Source organism: Pseudopipra pipra, chromosome Z, assembly GCF_036250125.1.
Source record: "Pseudopipra pipra isolate bDixPip1 chromosome Z, bDixPip1.hap1, whole genome shotgun sequence".
Taxonomy (NCBI): domain Eukaryota; kingdom Metazoa; phylum Chordata; class Aves; order Passeriformes; family Pipridae; genus Pseudopipra; species Pseudopipra pipra.
In genome coordinates, this window is record NC_087581.1 from 40,651,300 (window position 1) to 40,672,586 (window position 21,287).

Sequence of the window (21,287 nt, forward strand, 5' to 3'; positions counted from 1 at the left end):
TTCATATCAGGTCACAAGTGATCTCTTGAATCATCTGAGATTGCAAGAATTCAGCTGACAACACAGCAATGCTTTCAGAGCAAAACATGAAATACTACCATGTGTCCTTTAGTAATCTTCCTCATGTATCCAGCTGTTATTCTAATTATAATTAGAAGTGAATGAGATAAATATTCTTAAGACAAGAATAGGCATATTCATGGAAGGCACGTTCATCAGTAGGTTTTTTAAATGATCCAATATTCTTCTCAGGAAGTCCTTTAACTACCTAGGATGGAGTAAGATCAGACTTTTTTCTCCCATTTGATTCTCTCCTTTCTCTGAAATAGGAATGGGCCCAGCTGGAACTATGTCCTGAAAGTGAATCTTTCATTTCATCCACCAGACATTTCCTCATATTCTTAAGATTTTTTTTTCTTAAATTTTATCCACAAGGTGGGAAGGGGAGTTAAGAGGGGAAATAAAGTTTGAGCACTACAGTTCACTTATCTAACTTCAGTAAAAACATGTACTTGGAGTAAATTGCTTCTTATGAGTGTCGTTTGCTTACACATTTGCTAAAAACTGTCTATATATATAATTATACAGAGAACTATAAGGGTAAAAAAAGGCTACCTCACTCCTCTCAGTAAATATTTTTGTCTGTTTTCCTGTTTTGGAGGGGGGGTGTTTAAGAAAAGCTCCTCTAGATTGAGGCTTTTGTTTGTTTATTTAAAATGTCATTTCAGTGGATTGCTATGTCTTATGTCCCCCCTCCTAACTGCCCCCTTAAAGGAGGAACACCAGCCATATTTTCAGGAAGCCTTGTCAGTAGTATTAAGAAGCCACTTAGCATAAGGAAGTTATACTCTTCAGTATAACTATTTTCTGTATTATCTCCACAGCGTCTTTATTTCTGCCAAATGAGTACATCTGGAATGTTTAGTGTTACATTAAAGACAATAAATGCAAATCACAGACATTGCCAAAAGAAAATGTAAACTCCGTTACTTCATATGGAAAATATCGAAGTATTAAAACAAAAGAAATTAACACTACTTGAAATAACATACCAATCATTGTTCTTTCAGATTTATTCATTTTACTTTAACTGTCTTGGAGGAATCTCATTATCCAAAATACATGAAAAAGTAACAATTAAATTTGCCCAAGTCTTATAAGAAATTATTCTACAAATTAAAATAGCTTTGCATTGCTTGACTTTGGCTTTATGGGTAGAATTTTTCCAGTACAGGGTGAAGTGGAACACTAATTGCAACTCTAAGACTTAATGATTCTAATCTTGTTATTTCTTGTTGTTCCATACCATTACAACCTACTAGTCTTAAAATTGCTTCCAAAATCTGAATATTGATTTCCAAGCCAATTGGTAGAGTTTTCACTTCTTGCTCTGGTTTTCTCAAATTCAAACTGGTCTGTGTCAAACAAAATATTAGCACACATTGCATAACTTTCTCATTTTTAACTTCCACAGTTATTCCTTTTGACATCCATCAGTATGGAAGATTTCAAAGTTTTGCTTGTTTAGAAAAGATAACATTTAGAGTATCAGAGGGCATTCTATGACTTTTAATATGTTCTACAACATATAAGTCATTCCTTGATAGATTAATTAAGTGCTTCATTTTGGAAAGGAAAATCCATTCTCACTCAGAGAGTATTTTTACTGTGTTTTTCTTATATTCTTCAAAACAAACAATACATATTTATAGAGGTTGAATATTTATATTATTTCACTTGACTAAACGTGTCAGTATTTATTATTTCACATACAAGTTATAGTTATTGCTTTATCTGATTTTCTGTTTTCCATTCAGTTAATTACAGATTTGTGCCTCGCTTTCAAGAGAAAGCTGTAACAAAACATTCTTACAGACTTTCACCTGATACAGGCTGTATAACTGTTTAAACCACTTTGTAATAACTGAATGTTTTCCACGGGTGTGAGATCCTGGATTCAAATCTCACTGAATTATTGATATGGGTCAGAACTAACTCACTGTGTGTGTGCATGTGGGGAGGGGCTGGCCCTGGCCCTGCAGGTCCATGGTGAGGCCTGCACATCAGGCCTGTGCTGAGGGCACAGGGCAGAGCTGAAGGCAAGGCCTGCAGCCCACGCAGAGCACGTGGCAGAGCTGAAGGCCCGGCAGCCTTGTCAGTCGGGCGGTCAGTCAAGGCAGAGCTGCCTGGCAGCTCGCCCACACCACACCCCTGCAGCCTGTGACTGGCTACAGCACAACTCAGCTGGGGCTGGAAGGCCCTGACCAGATATCCTGCCTGGGAGGGAAAACTGAACTCTATAAATACATGACACTCCATGTGGTCTCTCTCTTCTCCCTCTCTAGCTGGCACCATGTGAATTGCCGAATCTTGTCGGTAACTATTCTCCTCTCCTTTCTCTCTTCTCTCTTTCTTTATTCCTTTTAATCTGTTGTCTTTTACTCTTTTCCTTCTCTTGTGAGTAACTTAAAACCAATCAACTGGGTTTTACTAAAGCTAATATATTGATTGTTTTTAGTGGGTGTTTCCTGTGGAATGGGTCTTTGTGCTGAATGTTTTAGTGAAATGCTTTTTTCTTGGTTTTATTTTACTCCTGTAAAAACTTTTTGTCAAAATATCTTATTTTTCTCACTAAATTAAAAAGGGTTTCTCTTAACGAAGAGTGTGTGACTTTTTGGACACTAATTACATGTTGTAACGGACTAAAAGGCTTTTAAAAAGTCTTAAATAAAAATGTAACCGCTGTGGGTAGTTTACAGCTTAATCTGGAGTGTAACAGCAGGTCAGTTTGCAGTTATATTGTATTTTTTTGGTAATGGATTTAGAATCCTGAAACATGAGTGGCTTGCCTGTTTTATTGACAATTATAATTTATAAGCCACATAAATGCTAATATTTAGGATCATTTCACAGGCATATTTTGACAAGTGCATCTGGGTTTGATTGCTGTCCTTACGTTGGGGTGGAGTTACGTACATTTTAAAACTTTTTTGGGGTTTTAGTTTTTCTTTCACTTAACTATGTATTTTGAACAATTTCCTTTTCTTCATTTGTCTTTTAGAAAAAATTTGGAAAATATTTCAAGACTTCTCATTACTAGGACTTGTACATGTCGTAGGATGATTCTATCCTTTGAAAGACACTGGTGACGACATATGATGCAACATATCTTCATACAAAATTACTGTATTTTTATATATTTGTTCTGTCATGTATAATGTCAAAAACATATGCCAATTTAATTTCTCTTCTCTGAGAAAAATACAATAGTGTGCTGAAAAAAGATAAAATGTCAAAACTGATGTCCAGATTTATTCTAACCAAGTTAAGGTCTGTTTATAGAAGACAGTAATGACAGATTCATATACTAGAAGAAGATTAAATTGCTAGTGTAGCTGTATAAATCTTAGAAAGTTATTTTACAAATGAAAACATTCATCTCTCACAACAGAAAATGAGATGTCCTTTCAGGAGACAAGGACTAGACCTCAGTAAATCTTTTAGACTTGCAATCCGTCAAAAATTTAAGAAGGATATTTTTAGACTTTCCAGTATATACCAAAAGGAGTTGTGTGCAAACCTTCATGCAAATACTTTCAAATTTTGTGGACTGGAAATATAGATGTTTAACTATAAGTGGATGGAAATACAGATTTTTAACTATAACTGCAAATTTCTTTTTATTACCTGTTAATTGAAGTATAAGCATAAAAATTAGGCAGTGAAAAAAATGCTCAAGTAATGCCTCAAATTCACATGAGAATTTCATGAAACATTTTAGCGGATCTGTCTGTCAATTTATTTCTTTAATTGCTAATACAGTGACAATAAATATAGTCCTAAGAACAACAAAGAAATGTCATGTCATAAATTAAAAGCTTCACAGTTCTTGGTGTGCCGAGTGATGTTATGTGTTATTCTATTTTTATTTCTTAGAGTTCTAAGAAGCCTTAGGGACTTCTTTTCTGTGGTTGCTGTCGTTATTCTCCCAAATGAAGGGAATATTAGACACGGCGAGTGCAAAGCCAACGTTGAACAGGCCAGTGCTTCTCACAACAGCAGTATTTCATCTCAAATCTGGTCCTGCTCACAAACTCATATGATCAAAGCCTCAGCCACTTGAATACAAGTACCATTTGGCTCTGCTTCTAGTATGTTTTAATTAGAAAATTAGCGTTTTATGTTTTACCTTTCCTCATGAGTAAGAGACTATGTGGTTTAAACCTACCTGGATATAGTCAAGGTTAAGGTGCTGAATTTTTTATTAACCTTCAGCCAGGCTGGATGGTTTCATTTACTTATTTCAGTTATTTGTTTTGGAATATATTTGTTGAAAAGAATAAAATTGAATGCCCAAGCTTCTCCTCTATGGCACCCTTGTCCAGATTCATGTCTAAATCAGCAAACATGAAAGCTGGACTTATTATTCTGTTTGCTTGAGTTCTGGGCCAGTGGACTCAGCGTTACTCTTCAAGATTTGTTTCTGATTCTTCTTACTCTGCCCTGACAATTCCTACATCTGTGATGTTCATTTGATTACTTACAAGTGCTGTCCTGTAACAGAGGACAAACATTCCTTGCTGCGTATTAGTGCTCTCTCCCATCTGTGAATACTTTACCTAGCCATGATTTGGATAGTAAGACACAAATCTGTTCAGGCTTTGCCAAGGGTTATTTTTAGCTTTCCTCTACTCTCAGTTTTCTGCCAGGTATATGTGACTGGAATACAGCCAGAGTATGATTTATGTCGCAAATAGCAAGTGTGATTTAGGAATGAAGACTGCATAATGATGTTATCAGTGATGGACTCTGCAGTCGTATAAATCTCATCACAAGAGCCAACAGAAGACATAATGGGAATATGGCTGTCCTAACTATTATGCCATTAAAATAGAGGAAAACAGGATGGCTAATGAAGAGATATTTTCTTGGAACATGGAACAAATCCATCTTTAACATGTAAAAAACAAAACTCACACCAGCCAAATCATTTTTCCAACAAAACAGAACTAGAATTTCAATAATCAAATTATCTTAGAACTCTTCTCTGGCAGTTATATCATGGAAATAAGTTACATTAGATGTTAATAAAATCTACTTGGGTACCTCAGATGAGACTTGGACTTTCGGTGAGGAAGTCCAAGAGAACTGACACTATCAGTGCAGTATGCAACAGTATGCAACAAACTTCTCAGCTTGAGGCGGGGAATAACTTTATTATCTAGTGCAAGAATTAACAAAAAATTTCTTCTTTCATGTATCAACAGCTGCAATAGTGACTTTTTTTAATGAGTGAAAAAATTGTTTACTAATGTGTGCATGCAAATTTCCTCAAAGATCATCTGACCTTTCTTCTGCCATAGGAGAAACAACTGTGTAGGTGTCTTTTGTTTTCCCTTTTCTCTTCTCTTTACGGTAGAGAAAATTAATTCAGAATTTCCCTCCCTCTCTTTTCAATGCTTCTCTAATATCAACCACAGAGATTTCACGCACACAGCTTGGTAATTTTCAGCTTTTGGCACAGTGAAAATGAGACAGCTCTATACCCTGCTGCTGATTTATATAGACAAACACTATACATTCCCTCAATACGGATTAAAGGGTGTGCAAGCCTCTTTGATGGGCAAGTTCAAAAGAAAAATAAGTTTAATATATCTTCTTCACTTGATAAACTAGTACACTTGCTCAGGCTAAATGGTTTAAATATGCTGATTTGTCAGAAGCTTCAAACTTGAAAAGAAGCCATGGTCAGCCATATTATGAGAGTAAAACCAGGTTTTGTATATAGTATTTTCCAATATGCTAGGCAGTTGTGAACTAATGAATCATCTTTGGTGCTATACAACTAATTAGCAACCAGCAGGAGTGAAGTTTTTGCAAATCAGGAACGTCCTTGTGTCATTTCTCAAGCAAATATGCAAGTAAAACTTATAAATCTTTCAGATCTGTTTAGATAACACTGAACTGTGCATAAACTAGAGGTTTGCCTATTTCTTAGGGTTTTTCATGCTTTCAGCAGTCCTTGTGGTACATGTCCTAAACAAATGCTTTCCAAGCTCATTTGATTTTTGATGTTATTAAATATGTTACACAATTCATCTAAGCAGCAGTGAAATTAATATTGAAGATATCTGCAAGTTTTCACAAGACACTTAAAAGTCTGTCACCATCTCAGCTAGCTCATAAATTAAGATGATTTTTGGTATTTCCAGAGTATGGTCATTTTGACATTTCTTATCCAGTTAATCATAAATTCCATTTCTGAAGTGCAGTCCTTGTGATTACATTACATTGCAGAGATTATGTTAAAGTCATAGTTACTGATCATTACAAAAATAGAATCATTGAATGATGTAGGCTGGAAGGAAACTTAAAGATCACCTTCCCCATGGGAAGGGACATCACCTTTCTTAGGTGAATAGGCCATATATAGGAGCACTTAATCTAATAATGGAGGATTCCATGTGTTCTACTTTTACCATTTGAATTAATCTTGTTCCACTGTTCTGATTTATTTCAAAGAAATGCAAAAGAGTGAATAATGGCACAGGTGGGATCAAAAAGAAACAACTGAGATTTTAGAAGCACATAATCTGTTAAAAAATAATTTTCAACTGGACATTTTGAAAATATGGCTCTTTAATTTTAAACCTTTGTGAAAACAGCAGTCAGATAAAAAATTCTGGAATAATTGGTAAATCAAAATACGTAGAATAGGTTCAGTCTTGTAATTTCAGTGTATTTTACCCAAACACAAAGCTCTTTAGTATTTTATAAAAATTACTAAGGCACTTTCTTATTGTCTCGTTTCATGTATTAGTCAACTGATGGCCAGAGAGGAGAATGACCTCACTATTTCCCTTTTGATGACTGCAATCACCCGATAAAACTTAGAGAAAGATTTAATTTGCTGCAGCTTGGCTCTAGGAATGGAGTTTCCCAGTTTCATGGGCATGGAAACTCCACCTACTGTCATCCATAGTTCTTCCATCCCATCTAAATTCTGGCTGAAACCACCACACTTGAGAGACACAAAAAGGGTTTGTGGAAGTTAGAAAGTCAGAAAACAATTTCTGTTAGACTTCAAGGCTAATTTTTTTTTCAGAAGGAAATTGTTGAGAAAATATAACTGGTATGCGAATTTCTTTAAGACATGGTTCTAATTAATGAAGACTTTGCTGTAAAACTTCAGCTCAGCTGGAATCAGATGCTTTTTTCATGGAAATTAAATGCAAACATAACGATTCAACTCTAAAACATAAAGTGGGTTTTCCCAGCAAGATGCCAGGATACATAAAGAAAGATTTATTCTGAAAAATAACCGACTGCAACCCTGTTTTCAATAAGAATAATTTCATATTTGCTTTATATATGCTATAGAAATTCTCTTTGCACAAAGCGCTAGACTTCCTGAGTGCATTCTATTAGTAGGCACTTATTCATTATGAAAAAATTCATTGTGCTAATAAATCATCAAACATATTTGGCAAAAACCTAAGCACAGAAATATGTTTTTTAATCTCATTCTTTTCTATAGCTTTGGAAACAGAAGATTTTACACCTGCCCTGTGTTTGATATTGATTACATGATACTTCTGTATATAATGCCTGCAGAAAAATCTCAATATCCAGAGAAATCAAGGAAGAAACATGAAATAAAATAGAATTTTTAAAAAAAATCCTTATAAAAATAACATAGAATCATAGAATCAGCCAGGTTGGAAAAGACCTCTGAGATCATCAAGTCCAACCCTTAATCCACTACCACCATGGTTACTAGACCATGGCAGTAAGTGCCACATCCAGTCTCATCTTAAAAACCTCCAGGGAGAAAGAATCCACCACTTCCCTGGGCAGCCCATTCCAATGCCTGATTACCCTTTCTGTAAAGAATTTCTTCCTAATATCCAACCTAAACCTCCCCTGCCACAACTTGAGACCGTGCCCTCTTGCCTTACTGATAGCTGCCTGGGAGAAGAGACCAACCCCCACCTGGCTACAACCTTCTTTCAGGGAGTTGTAGAGAGTGATGAGGTCTCCCCTGAGCCTTCTCTTCTCCAGGCTGAACAACCCCAGCTCCTTCAGCCTCTCCTCATAGGATTTGTGCTCCAGTCCCTTCACCAGCCTTGTTGCTCTTCTCTGGACCTGCTCCAGCACCTCAATGTCCTTCCTGAACTGAGGGGCCCAGAACTGGACACAGCACTCCAGGTGTGGCCTCAGCAGTGCTGAGTACAGGGGAAGAATCGCTTCCCTGGACCTGTTGGCCACGCTGTTCCTGATACAGGCCAGTTTAATTGGGAGATGGGGAGTATGTGTATATGCCAGGGAAAACAAACTGTCAGGATATGGAACCCTATTACAAACTTTCAAGATGCTCTAAGCATTTTGAGAGTCAACAGCTGTAAGAAACAAGATATAAATCCATATATTCCACACATCACCACATTACAGCAATATTTTTGTAAAAAGGGAGTAAACAAGACTTGGGAGCCTGTTTAAAATTATAAAGCATCAACTTGAACATAAGGATGGCCTAAATAGTGCTTTCCTTCCCTCCACAGATGGTAGAGAAAGTGAAATAGTGAAATAAGATATGGTAGTGAACATAAAAACTGAGATATGGCTTCCTTGCAAAAGTAATTTATAACATAATCACAGTAAGCACAAATCTATGTATCATGAGAGATAAATAAAAGAACAGCAACAATAAAATGAGTCTTAGATCCCAATTTATTTTTGACTCATAGTTAAAGTTTATGAAAAAGGTCTTCAGGCTTTCTTGGGTAAATTGCAGAGAAATGCTGTTAAGCCACTGAAATGGTTTAAGGGCTGGGGAATAGACTGAAATTCACATGTGGGATCACATTTATATTCAGAGTTCAGGTACCTCATCTTCCCACATTGAAATTTTAGCCTATTTCCTTCCTTTGAAATGGTCTCAAAAGCATTTGCTTCAACCACTGCAGCTTTCAAACGTATTTGATGATTTACATGGCCCTACATAATTTCTGACCTGTGATGGGAGGTGAGGGCATGAAGACTTTTGTTAAGTGAAAGTTTTTCCAAGAGATTTTGCTGTAGAGCAGAGAAAAGGTAAAAGAAAAATTGTGTGTGAGAGGATGCAGACAGAATTTGGATGCACTGATCCTCCATCCAGTGACATCTGCTGATGCCAATGATGAGAGCATCCCCATAAGCCCAGTCCTTCTGGCAAGCAGGAAAAATGCAAAGCTATGAATTAATTTCTTGTTTTTCGTCATACTTTCCTTTTTCTATCTGTTTTTGCCAGTACTGTATTATCTAGTTATATTGAACACATAATTTTCTTACGCAAATCCTAAATAAATGTGCATGAAGCTATGCTTTCACTTGAATTCAATCTGAAATATTAAGATTTTTGTTGGTAATAAAACCTTATAGAAATCTTACAGGGAAACTGTTCTAGTGAGTCTCAGACCACTGTAATTCTGCTACATTAAGATAAATATCCATCTAAATGTCACTTCTGAATGGTTTGAAATTATTCCTATCCATCAGTTTTTGTACACTTACAGCATTTTCAAGTAAATGTTTTCATAGCAAACACTCTTTTGTATCATAACCCCCTCCCCCCCCCCAAATACTTCTGTTTATTATATAGTATTTGAAAATAAAGCTTGCTGCTAAGTTATGGAATGCTTAAAAAAATTCTTTTTCTCAACTATCATGAAACATTTTACTTAAAAACAATTTTTTATAATATTTATCTCTTTGCATTTTAATTCTTCCACTGATAAATTCTTCCACTTTAGGTCATGAATTTAAATTATAATGAATGAACAACAGTGAATTCACAGATTCATGTGCATTATGTTTTTTTTTTGTTTAAAAACAAAAGACAATAGTAAGGTTAAATTTGGTTGTTAGACAATGTTGTTTTCTATTTCACTCAAAGCACAAGGGAAGAGAGAAGCCACAGGGCCTTCTAAGAATGCTATTTTTGCTCCTTGGTTCATTCATGGATTCAGCTGGGATGGATGACTGACAGAATATGTAAGGATTTTTTCTTTGTTTGGCAAAAGAATTGTTAATTCTTTGAATCAGGCATTTGTTCACCAGTCATAACCCCCTTTTATCATACACAGGTCCCTCAAACCACACACAACAGTCATAACAAAAGAGATACCCTTGCATGTTGTACAGTGCGTGGGACAACACAGCTGTGCTATTGAATATATGGACCATCACAGAACAGCTTAGAGGGAGAGAGTCAAGAAAGGAACCAGGAATTCCACATTTGGGTCAAGTTACTGACATGACTGATTCTACCAGCAAATAAACATGGGGAAAAGAACAAGCTGTGGGTCTTCGTTGGTGCAACAGCCGAAGTTTGACTTAGCTTCAGCCTGTTTTCACCAAGCCCTTTTAGTCGTTAAAGCATCTTGAGTGACAGAACCTACTGACTTGATAGAGCAAAAACTAGCAGAATGCAGTTTACTCTCTGTGCAAGTGTCCATGAGTGCAAGCATAGCCACAGTTTCTTAAAAACTCATTTTTCAGCAAAATGTCCATTGAGAGGAATGTATCTGCAGGTTTTAAGAAAACAAACCTAACGTTTTATAGTACAGGTTAGTCAAAACTGGCACATTTACCTTTGATTTTTTTAAGGATTTTTTCCCAATATGGTACTCCTTCTTGAGTAAATACATCACAAAAGAGTAGAAACCACAACACAGCTCAGCCTTCTAATGCACACTTGCATGCCAAGGTGCATAGATCCAGTCTTAGAGAACAAATACGTCCATTTTGAAAAATCTTAAATGGTGTTTTTAGGGAAATATTTTAAATATACATTTTAATAATATTTAATTTTCCATATATACTTAACAACAGATCCCTCTCATCAAAGTCCAGACATACTAGTGAAGGCTCCTCTGTAGCCAGGAGAAAACAACAGCTCAACTCACCTGTATATGTTTACCTGCACTGCCTGGTCACAAAGGATATCAAGATAAATGTACAGTTAACTATACAGATAAAGGTAGAGTAAAAAATAAGAGAGTTACAAAAATGATAAATTGCACCACTTAAATCTCTAATGACTGTAGAGCGAAAACAATTTGCTATTAAAAGACATCCATGTTATATCTTCTGAAAAGTAAATTACGAGAAAAAAGTTTAAGAGTTTCTCAAAAAACTCTGCTTTGAAAATACAGTTGCATTATATGAAAAGAATTGTTGAAATTTCAATGTTAGTATGCACTACTCTTAAAAAAAAAGAGGTAAAAGAGACCTTTCCATAGCAGGAGACTGTACCTAAAAATCTCAGAAATACATAGAGATCCTTATGCCTTTCTCTTTCCTAGTTTTTCAAACAGCAAAAATGGGCAAACTAAGTAAAGATCACAAATTCCTTCATCTTCCATCTGTGTTCCCACTTCTGCCAAAACTTAAAGATTTTTTGTGCACAAAGTATTAGAAGAGGTTTTTTAATGAGATCCAGATATACTGAAGAGTAACTAGCAAGGGTCAAAGATGACAAGCACTTTAGAGGTGGGCTGCTACAAAGTCAGAAGAAACTACTTATAAAATCATAGGATCATAGAATGGTTTGTGTTGGAAAGGATCTTAAAGCCATGGGCAGGGACACCTTCCACTAGCCGAGGTTGCTCCAAGCCCCATCCCACCTGGCCTTGGACACTTCCAGGGATGGGACAGCCACAGCTTCTCTGGGCAACCTGTGCCAGGGCCTCACCAGCCCCACAGGGAAAAACTTCTTTCTAACATCCCATCTAACCCTACTCTCTGTCAGTTTGAAGCCATTCTCCCTTGTTCTGTCACTCCAGGTCTTTGTAAATAGACTCCATCCATCTTCCTTGCAGCCCCTTCAGGTCCTGGAAGGCCACAATTAGGTCACCCCAGAGCCTTCTGCTCTGCAGGCTGAACAATCCCAACTCTCCCAGCCTTTCCTCACTGCAGAGCTGCTCTATTCCTCTCATCATCTTGGTGCCTTCTCTGGACTCACTCCAGCAGCTCCATGTCCTTGCTGTGCTGGGCCCCCAGGGCTGGAGGCAGCTCTGCAGGTGGGGTCTCACCTGAGGGGGCAGAGGGGCAGAATCCCCCACTGCCCTGCTGCCCCCGCTGTGGGATCAGCCCAGGGCACAGGGGATTTCTGTGCTGGGCCATGTCCAGCCTCTCCTCCCCCGACTCCTGGACCCCTCATGGGCTCTGAGTGCACTTTTTGGGCTTCACATCATCAGCTGTAGAATTTGGATGGAAAGTTCTGGCAAACTGCAAAATGTACAGATTTACCTTGGGACAGCTTGGTTTTGATCCAATTCTAGTCATACAGGGTGACTTTATATCCTTGCATACTGTTTACTGTTAAGAACTGAGAAGATTCACTGGATGAATCCAACACACTATTATTGATGATTCCATTAATTAGAATATATGTTCCTTTACTTCAGTGGGTGTTCTACAGTCATAATTGTAAGCAATTATATAGTAATAAGCAATTAAGTAAGCAATCTATAACAGTACATGTTAATTTGTATTAATATATGCCTTTGCCTCATGTGTCCACAGAGATTTATAAATAAAATCCAAGTACAAATTAACATATATATTTTTTATTGTTACCATATTCATTTGAAAAGAAAAAAAAAAAAGTGAAAAAACCATTTGAAATAGAAGCTTCACAAAGATTTTCAAATACATGTATAAGAATATAGAAATTTTGATTAGGATAGTATTCTCTTTAAGGAACCTTCAAGTTTGTAGATCAAGCATTACAATTTTAGGAATGTCCCTCCTTGTTTTACATCTACTGAAGTAAATAATCCTAACCATCTTTAATCTGGTATTTAGTATCTTCACAGTGTGAAGATTTAATGGTTTATCTTTTACTAAATCCTTATTACTTACATCCCGTATGATCACTTTATTTCCCAGAACTGCTTTCCACTAGAAGTTATTAACTGTATGATTCTCACATTATTTTAAGCAGTACCACTTCTCTCTCATTAACTCTTTCCTTCATCTCTAGTAAACATAATTTTTGTAGTGATTTCATAATCATTTCATGTTTTGTTGAAAATGTCTCTGAGCTTTTTTAATTCTAAGCATTAGGTGTTCGAAATATGTCAGCCTTCACCTGTTTTAAGCTGTGAAACATTGATTTGTGTTTTTCACTGTTTAAATCTGCCAGCTTGTATTTTAAGGGTGTTTAACAGTTGCTGGTTCTATCTAAACAGTCCACTGAAGTACCTAAATGAATTTATTATTGCTTGAATGTATTTCCAGGATATTTTCAATATCTGTATTTCCCATCATCTGCTGGGCCAAAGGTTACAAAATGGGAAAGTGCTTTAAATTTTTCTTTACATCTATCCATTGTCCCTCTTTTTGATCCTCATACACTTTTGCACTCTGTTTTTCCAGAAATTTAGGGTTCAGAAGAAAAAAATAAAAATTTATTTTCTTTTCACCGAAGATTATAATCCAGGTAATAAATGCAAATTTTAGGAATAATAGCAGCAATCAAAAATACAGACAAAGGCTAAAAGAACTTGGAGGTTATTAAGAACACAGTAACACATCCAACATAGTTCACAAAAACAGAGAAAAGGAACCCTTTTAAAAATCTTGGTAACTTTTGCTTTTTTGTCCTTAAAGAAAGTTTGGGATTCAAATATAACATCCTAGTTAATGTGGCTTTCAATCAATTCTGTTTTAATAAGTAACTTTTTCTCACAAGGGAGAACTAAGAAATTTTTGCATTTTTTTTTTTAAGAAATCTTTTCTAGTCATCACTTCAAGACTAAGAAAGGAAACTCTCTCTCATTAAAGCAGCTTCATAATTGCATGGTGCAGAATAGCCGTAGCTACTTCAAATAAAAAAGGAAGCACTTAGCAAGTACAAAACAGACAAGCATGCACTGAAAGCAGTTTTTCTCAGGCTATATCTGGTTTAATGCTTCAAAATTTCTTCACATAAAGCAAAACAAGGCTTGCGTTGATTTTGAATGCTCTGAGCTGGGGTTTAAAGTCAGCTACCAGAAAAGTTTGGATCTTAGAGTCTCAACAGCCTCTATTAAAAAGAATAATGTCTCCAGTGGTAGCAAATAACAATATTTTAACTAGAAAGCTGCTATATTTGACATTGCCTATCTACACAGACACATTTGTCTGAAATAACTCTGCAGGCAATCTGGGAAATGCCACCACACGAAAGGTTAATTAAGCAGTAAGACATGACAAATCATGCCATAGTGCAAATCTGTACATACCTAAGGAAGACAATGAGGCAGAAGGTAAAGCAAAATGCCACTGGTGCATCAGAGCTATTTATTTATTAGAATGAATGCATACTGAATTTTAAAAAATACAACCGAAACCAAAAAAAAGCTTTCAAATATTTCAAATATCCATTTTCAGTTTCTAAATACAAAGGTAGAAGGTTGGAGACCTTTTGAGGACTAAACATCTCAAAGGGGTTACAGTACCATTCTGTAGTGATACACCCAGGACTATAGAAACAACAGGATCTTGGACAAAAGGACAATATATCACAGTGCAGAAATGCTAGTGGAAAATCTGCTTCAAGTTAATGACAAGTTTCACTGACTTTCCTTTCTCTTAAAACACAGGAAGTTATCCTCTGCCCTTGTGGGTAGAACTGACTGTAGAGGTATTCACAGTAGTGACACTGATCCAAGTCCTGGATCAGTGATGAGATGACACAGACATGTCACCAGACCTAAGTACAGGGAAGAAAAACCCCAAAACCCAGTGTGGTGCCTTATGTCAGACTGTAAATGAAGTTTTCCAACGCTTAACCAATTGTGACATAATGATCTGATTCTTTTTCTCAATAGACTTTGATTGCAACACTGGATATAATGCACATCATGCTTTCCTCAGCTCTAAACAACCTCATGTGATGTTTTAATTTTAATTATGTACTCAATTAAAATCATAAACCTGAGGCTTTGTGCTAAGAAAATAGAATATGTCAGTCAGAAAGAGCAGCCTAAATCACAAATCATGTGATGAGCTACTGCAGCAAAACTTTGCCAGATGAAGTTATTCTTAATGATTCTGAATTATTTTAATTTTTTTATAACTAATTTAAAACTCATTCTCAGTGGTAATTGTATTTTATATGATTATATCCCAGCAAATTAGTATATATTAAATCTCTCTCAATTCCAAAACAGCTGAGCTGTTGTTTGATCACTAGTGTATGAACATGCAGAAAGGAATTTATTGGGTATTTTTATGTGGGAAGTGGGAAAAAAAGAGGGAACTGAAGCAATGGGCAAGTGGTGAAGACAAAAGGAGAGACTTCTGGCAACAGCTTTTTGAGGGGTCCTGACCAAATCACATAAACCCTTATTTTCCCACCTGTGCACCATAGGTACAAACCTTTCTTTCATACCATTTTATTTTCTATGTATTTGGAAAATATTTAATGAAGGAAATGGTGTTTCTAGCAGACATGCAGCTATCTTCTGATATCAAAAGGGCCCCCACTGGCATTGTCATGGTAGAAATGATCATCTACCTTCTGCCTTTCCTTATCTACTTCCTGTAAGCATCTCCTTCCATAGCCTATTGACCCCCACAAACTATTCTGGTTTTAAAATAATTTATATTTAAATGTTTACTGAATATTTGTGTTTCTGTATGTAAATACATTTGTTTTCAGCGGTTATGTCACGTTTTACTCTGTAGTCTTATCTGAAGAATACTTGAACCACTTTTGTTGAACAAGAGTCTTGTTTGTAGTTTCTGTGGTGCTACGAGAAAAAATAAATACAAAAGGTATAACTAGGGAGAAAATTTTGATTTTGCAACAGCAGCATAATGAAAATGTGATGATGTTACAAACCAGATATTTTCATAAGTCACTGGCATAGGTTGACAAGGGAAGCTGTGGCTGCCCCATCCCTGGAAGTGTCCAAGGCCAGGATGAGTCTTAGAGCAACCTGGGATAGTGGAAGCTGTCCCTGCCCATGGCAGGGCATGGAACTGGATGATATTTAAGGTCTCTTCTAACCCAAATCAGTCTGTGATCCTATAATTCTATGATAAGTGAGTTATAGGACTTTATGTAAATGTACCATGTATAGATTCCTATAATCACTTTTCTAAAAGTCTTTATTATAAACTTAATGTCTCCTTAGATGTTCACCATTTTGAAAGGCTTGGCAATTTTCTGCAACGCCTGACATCAGCGCTCAAAATATATGTATTTTCAAAGGCTCTTTAAACAAACACCTACTCTTGGACTGTCTCCTTGGAACTTTTGCTGGTTTGTTTCTGAGAATTTCATGAAATTCTCATGAGCTACCTTGCCCTTTGCCAACAAGAATATTTCTGCTGATTTCAGCATAACCCAAGTAGCTGCTGAAGACAGTCTTTTCCACCATCTGTCACTTGCAGGTGACAGATTTCAGGTTTTGGTGTGTCCCTGAAGAAAACTGTCTGCAAAGTCCTGCACTTTGCAACCATTTTCAGTCATGCAGATCATCCTTGATTTCCTCTAAGCTTCCACAAAATCTGCATCCATTCTGATACATAACTGTACTTATCAACCACTACTGTCATGTTTTGATAAAGACCTTGGAGCTCTTTATGAAGCGCAGAGAAAGAATCATCTTCCTTCTCAGTCAATCCTAAACACCATATTTGTATACAAAGAGCACTGATGAGTTTAGTAGCAGAGGGCATCCTCCCCAGGTCTGACTAGGACAAAGATGATTTGGTTTGCATACACTGCTTTTTACAGTGAACTGAATTGTTACATACAGCACAAAAACCACTTCCTCTGATCCAATTTCTTTTTAAAAGTAAACATTCATATTTAAATATCCTACCTGACATTCACTGACGTTGTTACACAGATTTCTACATCATTAAAATGGCTTCATTGTCAGGGACTGGGTTTTGCACATCTGAAAATCTGTGTGATTTTAAAAAAAAATAAAACAAAAAATTTTCAAAAAAACTGGTGTGAGAAATTATTTACTAATGCTTTAATACACTTTTGGGGAATGTCAGGCAGAAGATACCTGAAAATCCAGGAATCGTTTTTTGCAAAATAAACAGGGAAGAAAAAAATATTACTAAATCTGACACTGTGCAAATATATGCAATATTTGAGCTGTCTGTACTTATTTAAAAATTTATCAAGTCTCTATATTCTATGTAGTACATTTTCTGGTACCAAACTCTTTTTAGGAATACTGCTTTGTATTTTTATAAGCCCCTTGGACCAGGAGTAGGGAGCTCCAGCCTTACAGACAAGTAAACTTTATCACACAACCATCCTGTGTGACATGTAGGTGTCATTGCCATCTTGCCTTTCAGCCTAGAAATTGCTCTGAAATACACAAGTAAGAAATGGAAGGTTTGCACAGAAAGACCTGCTCTTTCTTTGTGTCAAATTTAAGGAAAACAGAACGATTCTTCTTCTACTTGCTTTGCCTCAGTGAGCAAAAAAAAGTCCTGCCAGTCTCCTCCTGTGTACCTTCTGTACTCTAATTATTGCAGCTCTAATAATTCTGGTCTGAATTTTTATTTCTTGGCTATGATATAAGAAGTTTCTAATCTGCTGCCTTGCAACACAAATTTGAAGTCAATTTTTATCACTTAGGCTAGAAAAGTGTCAATAACTCTAATCCAGATGATACATTTCTGTAAACAGAAAATAATTCAAAAATTACAAAAAAATATATTTGCCAATAACAGCAAATACTTGTTCAAGACTGCATTTTAAGCATTGCTTCCTGAATACTGTATGGTTTTCCCCTCACGGTCTAGGTCAAATTGAGGCTGCATGCTGAAGCCCTGCTTCTCGGGAGTGGCCAACCATCACTGCTCATGGGAAGTAGAGAATAAACCCTGCTATCTTTCGCTTCACTTCTGTATGTGCAAGCTTCCGCTTTGCTTTTTGCTTTAAATAAACTGCCTTATCCCAACCCACGAGTTGTTTTTCTGCCTTACTCTCTCCCCTGTCCAGCTGGGAAGGGGTGTGATAGAGGGCTGAGTGGGCACCTGGCATCCAGCCAAGGTCAACCCACCACAATGCTGTTTTATTTATTTCTTGTCAAATCTTAGCACTATTTTTTTTCCTTCTGTGTAATCTTAATGTATTTTCTATTTTCTTTTTCTATATACTTTTGTGTGCTGACTTATTTGAAGACTGGGAAGCTAATTTCACTTCTGATTCTGTTCTTAAAGTAATAATACCTGCATATATAGACATACATATAACTTTTTTAAATTTCTTTGTACTGCATGAATTGCAGGAAAGAAAGTAAACACCTTTTTGTGCCCAATTTTTCACTTTTATTTTTAGGTTTGACTTTACTGTGGAAGACAATTTCATGAACAAATGTGCTACAGATAAGAGGAACAGATTTATTTTTCTGGCAACTCACCTGATTCTGCTGCTGTGTCAGTAAAGATGCTCATGTAACACCCATTTAGTTCTAGGCCTCTGTGTGTTGAGGGGATAAATGAAGACCATGTTTGGTATGTCTCAGCCTTCATCTAAACATTTTACCAGCAATAAGTGGTGAAGTAGAGAGCACTGACTGACTTTCACTTTTCTGATGAAACTACCAGTGAGCAAGTGAACACTTTGCTTTGAAGAAATACAGACTGTCAGTGTTTGAAATGGACTTCAGCTGGTTAGTCAGGTTAGTGTGCAAGACCTGGATCTCTTGTAGTAGTACTGATGATAACATGTTAATATGTTAATATGGCTGCTGCCTGAGTCATGTGCAGAAACAGATTTTATTTTTTGCATACGGATTTTTAGGTACTTTTTTCAAGGTCTGCAAGGAAACCTGTCCCGCTTTTCAGGTTTACATCTAGAATTCTTTTTAAGGAGGAGGAGTAGGATGGTGGCATACTTTAAGAACCAAGCACATTTATTTCCTCTTCTCAAGGGCTATCTTTGAATTTCATATCTGACATTAAAGAGTAAGTCAGGTATATAATCATTCCTTGAAACTGAAATTTGAACTGTCCTTTCTCAGGGGAATGTGTTAAGTCTGTCTCACAGGCTCCTCCTTCTCCCTCTGGTCCCTCTTTGCCCTTTGCTATCAAATTAGAAACTTTATCAGGCTTTGTTTTTCTTTTATTATTCCATCCGCACTCTCAGACAGTTATAGCACAGACTCACAGCCTGGTACTTTGCAGTATCCTGAGAGCAAGAGATATGGTTTCAATAACCTAATGAGAGGAAGATAATTGTACCTGATCCATCTGTTTCCTAAGTCAAGATCTGAAACTTCTGCAAAGATGGCAGCAATATTTTCCTATTGCACTTCGGAAGGAAACTGAAAGATTGTTAGCTGCTATCTCCCTTTGCAGTGAACATACCACCTGATGGAGGGGGAAGAAATAAATTCTTCTTCCTCCCCACAGTTCACCATTTGCTCTATAAATAATGCAGACAGATCCAATTGAGGCCTTTCAAGTGAGACAGAAAAAGGAGCCTCCACATCGTGGATTTTGATAGTGAGTAGAAATACAGAAGGTACTAAGCTAACCAAAACTGAAAAGGCTGTCTGGGCAAGTACTGAAATGCCAATACACTGAAAAGCACAGGCATTTTGGGAAGGGGGGACAAGATTGCCTCTTCTATATCCAAGTATGGCCAGTCTTCGCGAACGAAGATTTGGGAAAGGTCTTTACCCTTCGAGCCTGCACAGTGGATTTTTTAGGTGAGACACAGTGTGCGCTGAACTGAGCCCACCCTTTAATCCTGAGGTTCATCTGCTGGGGCCAAGCAAACTTGGACAGTGGCAGCGAGGTCCTCAGGACGTAGGTTTGTTTAGAGTGACCTTCTCTTAGATGGATGGCCTTACAGGGCTGACGAGCTCCATCTGCCCGGAGGGGTTTCCCTGACCGGGAATTGAACCCGGGCCACGGCGGTGACAGCGCCACATCCTAACCACTAGACCACCAGGGGGCCTCCCTTCTATATCCATTGTCTCTCTTTTTCCACAGCTTATTCTATTCCTCGTTTTTCCTGCTAACAAACTTTACTACTGTTCAGTTTTATTTGTCACTTATTAATCCCTTACCTTTCATTTCTTCTGGTCAAAAATAAAAACCCAGCTGTGTTGTCAGTTGCAAAATAAGGAGTGTTTTACTATTAGAGTAATACTCATCAGCATAGAACTTGATGCACCAAAGTCAGATCTTGCTACAATAACCTGTATAAAGAAAATATATTGACAAGTCAACAGCCTAACAAGTGTGTATTTTCTTTTTTTGGTCCCACCACTGACCAACAATTATTTTGACTCATTTAAAAATTAGATTGCCTAGGAGCTATCAGGGTTTTTTTCATGTAAAAACTTATCTTTTTTTTTTGTGTATCAGCATTATTATTATTATCAGCATTATCAGTATTACTGCTGATACAAACTTCTTAATATTTCTACTACAAAGTCCTACTCTTGCTTCAGAAAGTTTGAGAAATATAGCTTTTTGTGAACAACCCATTGGTCTATCATGAGCCTTTTTTTATTACAGTATGATTTATTTTTCCAGTTACCAGGTTGCTTTGAAACACAAATTAGTTTACATACTGTTCCTTTTCAATTGTGCCAGTTATTTCCATGATGGTTAATATAAAAATCTACTTTCAGTAGCCTACAGCAAATCAAAGCCTTTGACACCATCTCCCACAGCATACTCCTGAAAAAGCTGGCGGCCCACAGCTTGGACAGGGGCACCCTGTGCTGGGTTAGGAACTGGCTGATGGCTGGGCCCAGAGAGTGGTGGGGAACGGTGCTGCATCCAGTTGGCCACCGGTCACTAGTGGTGTCCCCTAGGGATCAGTGTTGGGCCCAGTTCTGTTCAACATCTTTATCGATAATTTAGATGACGAGATTGAGTCCACCATCAGCAAGATGGGGGGGAATGTTGATCAGCTGGAAGGCAGGAGGGCTCTGCAGAGGGACCTGGACAGGCTGGAGAGTTGGGCTGATTCCACCAGGATGAGGTTCAACAAGGCCAAGTGCTGGGTCCTGCACTTTGGCCACAACAACCCCCTGCAGTGCTACAGGCTGGGGACAGAGTGGCTGGAGAGCAGCCAGGCAGAGAGGGACCTGGGAGTTTGGATTGACAGGAAGCTGAACATGAGCCAGCAGTGTGCCCAGGTGGCCAAGAAGGCCAATGGCATCCTGGCCTGGATCAGGAACAGTGTTGGCCAACAGGTCCAGGGAAGTGATTCTTCCTGGAGAGACCTCATCACTCTCTACAACTCCCTGAAAGGAGGT

The 21,287-nt window shown here is 37.3% G+C and overlaps 1 long non-coding RNA gene and 1 other non-coding gene across 3 annotated transcripts; one reads left to right on the top strand and one right to left on the bottom strand.

Moving 5' to 3' along the window:
* Positions 1 to 2,004: 2,004 nt before the first annotated feature.
* LOC135407000 (uncharacterized) lies at positions 2,005 to 11,609 on the top strand. 2 transcript variants are annotated; one of them, XR_010426626.1, is made up of 3 exons: positions 2,005 to 2,376; positions 9,935 to 10,032; positions 10,873 to 11,609. It is a non-coding gene; the product is annotated as an uncharacterized LOC135407000 (long non-coding RNA). The 2 variants fall into 2 exon arrangements; XR_010426625.1 differs by lacking the exon at positions 10,873 to 11,609 and adding an exon at positions 10,125 to 10,849.
* Positions 11,610 to 19,897: 8,288 nt separating this feature from the next.
* TRNAD-GUC (transfer RNA aspartic acid (anticodon GUC)) lies at positions 19,898 to 19,969 on the bottom strand. The gene has a single exon. It is a non-coding gene; the product is annotated as a tRNA-Asp (tRNA).
* Between the last annotated feature and the right edge of the window lie 1,318 nt (positions 19,970 to 21,287).